Source organism: Lissotriton helveticus, chromosome 12 (assembly GCF_964261635.1).
Source record: "Lissotriton helveticus chromosome 12, aLisHel1.1, whole genome shotgun sequence".
NCBI lineage: Eukaryota > Metazoa > Chordata > Amphibia > Caudata > Salamandridae > Lissotriton > Lissotriton helveticus.
The window spans coordinates 806,615,549-806,622,225 of record NC_136073.1 but is presented as its reverse complement, the minus strand read 5'-3'; the positions used below and the strand labels follow the sequence as shown (position 1 = coordinate 806,622,225).

At 54.5% G+C, this 6,677-nt stretch overlaps 1 protein-coding gene across 1 annotated transcript in view; it reads left to right on the top strand.

Annotated features, from left to right (window-relative positions):
- The first annotated feature begins 2,528 nt into the window (after positions 1 to 2,528).
- TMOD4 (tropomodulin 4) overlaps positions 2,529 to 6,677 on the top strand; it is a 124,736-nt gene continuing 120,587 nt past the window's right edge. Inside the window, exon 1 of the mRNA XM_078669206.1 lies at positions 2,529 to 2,680. The gene's annotated coding sequence lies outside the window, so the exon portion shown is untranslated. The remainder of the gene's footprint in view (positions 2,681 to 6,677) is intronic.

The window sequence follows — 6,677 nt, the reverse complement described above, 5'->3', positions numbered from 1 at the left end:
AGGGGCAAATACTTCTTAAAAGTCTCAGTGCTAGTCTGTTCTTTAGTTTTACTAATGAACTGTAAGCTTTATAATAATTAATGCAGCCATCTTCACGGTTCCTAGGTTCCTACGTGAGAGATTATGTCACTTGAGGGTGAAAGGAGTTAAGCTTCACTTCACAGGTTCATTCTGGTAGTGAAACAGACCCATGCCTCCCAGTCCTGCAAATCTCGCACAGCCCAGTGTTGGGATTGTGAATCTTGCACAGCCCAGTGTTGGGATTGCGACTCTTGCACAGCCCAAAGTTGGGGCTGTGAATCTTGCACAGCCCAGTGTTTGGATTGCGACTCTTGCACAGCCCAGTGTTGGGATTGCGAATCTTGCACATCCCAGTGTTGGGATTGCAAATCTTGCACATCCCAGTGTTGGGATTGCGAATCTTGCACAGCCCAGTGTTGGGATAGCGAATCTTGCACAGCCCAGTGTTGGGATAGCGAATCTTGCACAGCCCAGTGTTGGGATTGTGAATCTTGCACAGCCCAGTGTTGGGATTGCGAATCTTGCACAGCCCAGTGTTGGGATTGAGAATCTTGCACAGCCCAGTGTTGGGATAGCGAATTTTTCACAGCCCAGTGTTGGGGCTCTGAATCTTGCACAGCCCAGTGTTGGGATTGTGAATCTTGCACAGCCCAGTGTTGGGATTGTGAATCTTGCCCAGCCCAGTGTTGGGATTGTGAATCTTGCAAAGCCCAGTGTTGGGATTGTGAATCTTGCACAGCCCAGTGTTGGGATTGTGAATCTTGCACATCCCAGTGTTGGGATTGTGAATCTTGCTCATCCCAGTGTTGGGATTGTGAATCTTGCACAGCCCAGTGTTGGGATTGTGAATCTTGCACAGCCCAGTGTTGGGATTGTGAATCTTGCACAGCCCAGTGTTGGGATTGTGAATCTTGCACAGCCCAGTGTTGGGATTGTGAATCTTGCACAGCCCAGTGTTGGGATTGTGAATCTTGCACAGCCCAGTGTTGGGATTGTGAATCTTGCACCGCCCAGTGTTGGGATTGTGAATCTTGCACAGCCCAGTGTTGGGATTGTGAATCTTGCACAGCCCAGTGTTGGGATTGTGAAACGTGCACGTGGCCGCGTGGGGCTCTGACAGTTGGGCGGCGTGGGGCTCGGACAGTTGGGCGGCGTGGGGCTCGGACAGTTGGGCGGCGTGGGGCTCGGACAGTTGGGCGGCGTGGGGCTCGGACAGTTGGGCGGCGTGGGGCTCGGACAGTTGGGTGGCGTGGGGCTCGGACAGTTGGGCGGCGTGGGGCTCGGACAGTTGGGCGGCGTGGGGCTCGGACAGTTGGGCGGCGTGGGGCTGGGACAGTTGGGCGGCGTGGGGCTGGGACAGTTGGCCGGCGTGGGGCTGGGACAGTTGGGCGGCGTGGGGCTGGGACAGTTGGGCGGCGTGGGGCTGGGACAGTTGGGCGGCGTGGGGCTCGGACAGTTGGGCGGCGTGGGGCTCGGACAGTTGGGCGGCGTGGGGCTCGGACAGTTGGGCGGCGTGGGGCTCGGACAGTTGGGCGGCGTGGGGCTCTGACAGTTGGGCGGCGTGGGGCTCTGACAGTTGGGCGGCGCGGGGCTCTGACAGTTGGGCAGTGTGGGGCTCTGACAGTTGGGCGGCGCGGGGCTCTGACAGTTGGGCAGGGTGGGGCTCTGACAGTTGGGCGGCGTGGGGCTCCGACAGTTGGGCGGCGTGGGGCTCGGACAGTCGGGCAGTGTGGGGCTCTGACAGTCGGGCAGCGTGGGGCTCTGACAGTCGGGCAGCGTGGGGCTCTGACAGTCGGGCAGTGTGGGGCTCTGACAGTCGGGCAGTGTGGGGCTCGGACAGTTGGGCGGCGTGGGGCTCGGACAGTTGGGCGGCGTGGGGCTCGGACAGTTGGGCGGCGTGGGGCTCGGACAGTTGGGCGGCGTGGGGCTCGGACAGTTGGGCGGCGTGGGGCTCGGACAGTTGGGCGGCGTGGGGCTCGGACAGTTGGGCGGCGTGGGGCTCGGACAGTTGGGCGGCGTGGGGCTGGGACAGTTGGGCAGTGTGGGGCTCTGATAGTTGGGCAGTGTGGGGCTCTGACAGTCGGGCAGTGTGGGGCTCTGATAGTCGGACGGCGTGGGGCTCGGACAGTCGGGCAGTGTGGGGCTCTGACAGTTGGGCGGCGTGGGGCTCTGACAGTTGGGCAGTGTGGGGCTCTGACAGTTGGGCAGTGTGGGGCTCCGATAGTTGGGCAGTGTGGGGCTGGTAACAGATCCCAGGCCACTAGTGTACCGTTTGTGCCCTGCAGCCCGCACAGCCTCTAGGCGCTTAGCCTCGGGTGACACCCGGGAGCTTCAGAGCTCCACAGCGCGGCCTGCGCGTGCTGTGCCCGTTCTCACCACACGATGTCCACAGCCCTCCGGGCGAAGGCGCCCTCCACCCGTCCATATGATCTGCTCACCAGCTGCAGCCAAAATAATAAAATGCTGATGTCACCCCCTCCCCCAGCAGCCTGCAGCAGCCCTCCCGGCCCCCAGCAGCCTGCTGCTCTGCTCACTCACCCTGCAGGGCACCGGACCCGCGGCTCCCCTGCGCTCCCTGCCCACCACCACCAGCCCCGAGTGACCCACGGATCGGTCTCCCCGCGCCCTCCAGGACAGCCGAGCCGCAGCTCACGCCAAGGTAAGCCCCGGGGATCAACCCGATCAGTTATGTGCCCCCCTCTGCCCCCGCCCCAGAATGAGGTAAGTCACTGCAGACAGCCTCGTGCAGACGTACCCCCCCCCCCCCCCCGAACAGAGGGACTCCTAGTGAGTGAGGTAACCTTCCATGTCCCCCCTGCTCTTTAACAGTGACACACACCACCCATCTCTCTCACACAGAACACACACGCACACTCATTCCCCCATAGACTGTCCGGAACGTAAGGCCGCCCCAGACATGTCCACGGGGAGGGAAGGTCCCCGGAGACTGACATACTCCCTTCCCTGCTGGAAACTCCCCTGCACACAACTTACAGGGATGTATCCTCCACCTCAACACACAACTCACAGGGAAGTAAGTTTTCAGTCGAAAGTCTCTGGGAGGTAAGCCTCGACAGTCAGTCTGAAAGAGTGAGTGCCATCCAGACCACGCACATACCACTCACAGGGAGGTAATCCCATACACAGACTTACAACGAAGTAACCTCAACACACACATTTTGGAGGTCGGTTCCCAATGCAGAATCTACCAGGGAGGCACATTATACCAGACTCTGACAGCTTGGCCCAACCTCCGCCGGGTCACTCAGAGCCAGCTGGACTTGGCTCCTCGTACTTAGACAAACTCACTGACCATAAAGGTACACCCCCACCCCCCATGAGGGGAACCACCCCCCATGAGGGGAACCACCCCTGACCCCCATGCACCGCTTACTGGGAGGCCTCCGGGTGGCTCTCACAAGGAGGTAGGTGCCCATAGACTCACCGGGTGATCTCTTTGGGGAAACTTTGAGTAAGGTACGCCCTTATGCATACCCTACCTCACGGGAGGGAACGCTTCCCTAGACTGATGTATAGAGAGCTAAGTCCTCCGACTCACCACTCCTCCGACCAATTCATACTACTCACAGACACCCCAAGGTCACCGCTGATGGATAAACACCTGATTTCAGCTCTATCTACAGCGTGATGGTCGGCTTACATCACCAGCGTGCGAGTCACAGTATCAGGTCCTGGCTCCACGACCACCGTATATCTAACCACACCAGCCTCAGTTCCAGGCTGTCTAGTTCACCGTACCAGATTAAAGCTCCTCAAACATAGCCTTACCTTTCAAACAACTCCTGGTTTTCCTATCAACCAGCATAAACGCTTCACAAGTAACAGTAGCCGACATACAAAAAGGTCCTCCATGCATCGCTCCTGACAAACAATGATTGCACCATGTCCATGCCCTGAGCAGACCCTGAAATTGAGCAGGGTTGAAACCCGTCGACATTTCTGCCAGGAAAAATTGACACCGAAATTACCCAGACATCTGATAATTGTTGCCTCTCAACCCAACCGAAAATTACTGATAGAGGCCTGAAAAAGGTTATTTGGGCCATAGCATGACACTGGAAATTTGTAGTGGGAAATGGAGACTTTCTGATGAAAATATCTACACCATATCCCCACTTTACCTTCTCAAAACTTGAACTTGTGCATTTAATTTCCATATAAACCTGAATTAATGGTAATGACAGCTACTAGATAATGAGTCTTGCGTCGTAGAAGGAACTTTTAATATTTGCTTTTTAAATAGTAACCTACCATTCTTTACTCACTTCATCACTGGTTTGAGGACTTCATCAATTTTATTATTTTTTGATTGAAGATCATAGAACTGTGTACACTCTTATTAATTTGTTTGTATGTGCTCCCTGAATTGATACTTGCACAATTAAGATAAATAATAGTAGGAATTTTTGTTGTCGCTCTATACAACCTATTCAGGTATGTTCTGTGTATGAAATTAGCTTTAAGTTTAGAGGAAGAGTCATTAATGGTATTTGTTTACTTGTGGTCCGCCCCCTTTTCGGTTGTACAAACACCCAACCTCTTTTTTCATTCTTTTTAGCGCATAGAAGCAGTGGCTGGTATCCTAAACCAGGATTCAGCTTCCGGTACCGAGTCTAACTCTCAGCACTCATGTCAGGCTCTCACTACCTAGGCCTAGCATACAGCACCAGTATCTAGCACCATGCGGCTAGTAGTTGGTTATAGCGCACAGTGCCGGGGCCTAGGTTTTCGTAGCAGTGACTAACAGTTGCATGATCTAGCACACAACACCAGGCCTACCACTCGGAACCAGAGTAGCCCACAGTTTCTCGGCTTAACCTACTATACCAAGGTAGTCTTTGCATTATCAGAGTCTAACTCCTAGTACCAGAGGTTGGAACTAATACCAGGGATTAGATGACCGCACCAGGTGATGAGTTCCATTACCAGGGTTTAGCCGATAGTACCAGAGCGGCGATCCAATGCCAAGCCCTAGCCCACCGCTCCCGTCAATGGATTCCATTTCCAGATATAGCTCAAAAAACCAGGAACTGACTCACAGTACAAGGGCCTGGCTCCCAGGACCAGTGACTCACTTTCAGTACCAGGGACTAGCTCTCATAAACTGCATCCTACCTACAGGCCCAGTATCTAGCTCTGGGTAGCAAGACAGAGATCATACTTCCGCCTCACAGTACAAGGGACAAGTGCTCGTTATCAACCATGATGCTTCAGTATCGAGTACCCTGAAAGAGTGGTGATAGAATTTGTTGACCCATCTTCACCACAGACCAGGCCTGTGACCCAGGAACCTCAGAAGGAGCAATTTCTGGACAACTCACCCCCACCTGCCTTGAGTAACCGTCCCAGGAGCTTCAGGAGGAGCACTTCCACAACAACCCGCCCCTCCCTGTCCTGGGCCAGTGTTTGCCGCCGCTCAGAAGTGATAGGTCGGTGGTTCAGCGCTTCACTCCTTTGTCATGGCGCCATTGACAGAAGAACCGAAAGATGGTTGGGAGCCAAATCCTGCCTCCACCCAGGACCCGTCTACCCGTGAGTTTCTGAAGAAGTGCGGGGAAGGGTTACCAGGCAATGCCACCTCTGCCGTGGGGCAACTGTGCCAAGAGCCTGTGATAGAGCATGAGGTTCACTTGTTCCACCTAGAACCTTGGACGGACCAAAGGACAGATGGTCCACACTGCCCACTCTAGGCTGGAAATGACCTATTGTCCCAAATGCCGCTACAGGAGTGAATAATGAGGGACCCCTCCCCGGAGTACCTCTTCCATGGATTCTTCTAGGTGGAGCCCACTCCCATCCAACCGCCGTCTAGTGTTCAAGAAATCTTTCCAAAGAGTGATTGGTGGGTGTTCCAGGCCCTCTCTCCTTCAACTTGAGGTCACAGCCCCACCGGCATCTGAGGAGGCGAAGGGCAAATGTTTTGTTGTCCAGGCCACTATCCTAAGACCCTGGTGTAGAAGCGCTGAAGAACAAGGTGTCCGAATCGCCCGTATATCCGCGGCAAGGGGCTGGAGTGAAGATAGTGTGGAATGTCTCTGCTTTTGTTGTGGGTCGCGAGAAACCATGGACGAACCAATGTAAGATAGCACATACCAGCGTGGACACCTAGAACAGCTCAAAAGTTTTGGAGCTGAAGCTACCGCTTCAGATCTTTGGTGGATCAAACTTTAGTACCAAGATGTCCACCCCCAGAGGGCCCAATCATGGGTTCTGGGTCCTAGAAGAACCCCACCGCCCCAGTCGCATATCCATTTTTTTAAATTTCACTATGCACCTGCAGCAATGGCCAAACCATGGTCTTCAGTGGTTGACTATACCAAAACCACTGGATAAACTCAAATGTAACATGTCGCCTACACAAAACAATAACATTATAAAAGAAACAAAGATTTATCAAAGAGGGTGAACGAGGGCGAGTTGTAACACTAGGGCAGTGCTGGGCTTTAACACACTACAGAGACGAGAGAGTGACCCACACATTTGTGGTTCTAATTCCTGCTAGACCAACCCACTTTTTACCACAGAAAGTGTGTACAAGTGATTTGGGTATTAATAACGCGCGCCGTGGAAGCGTCCTGACCCGCCCAGGGGTGCTCACGTCGAGGGGTTTGGGGTGGCCGCCCAGGAGAGAGGCC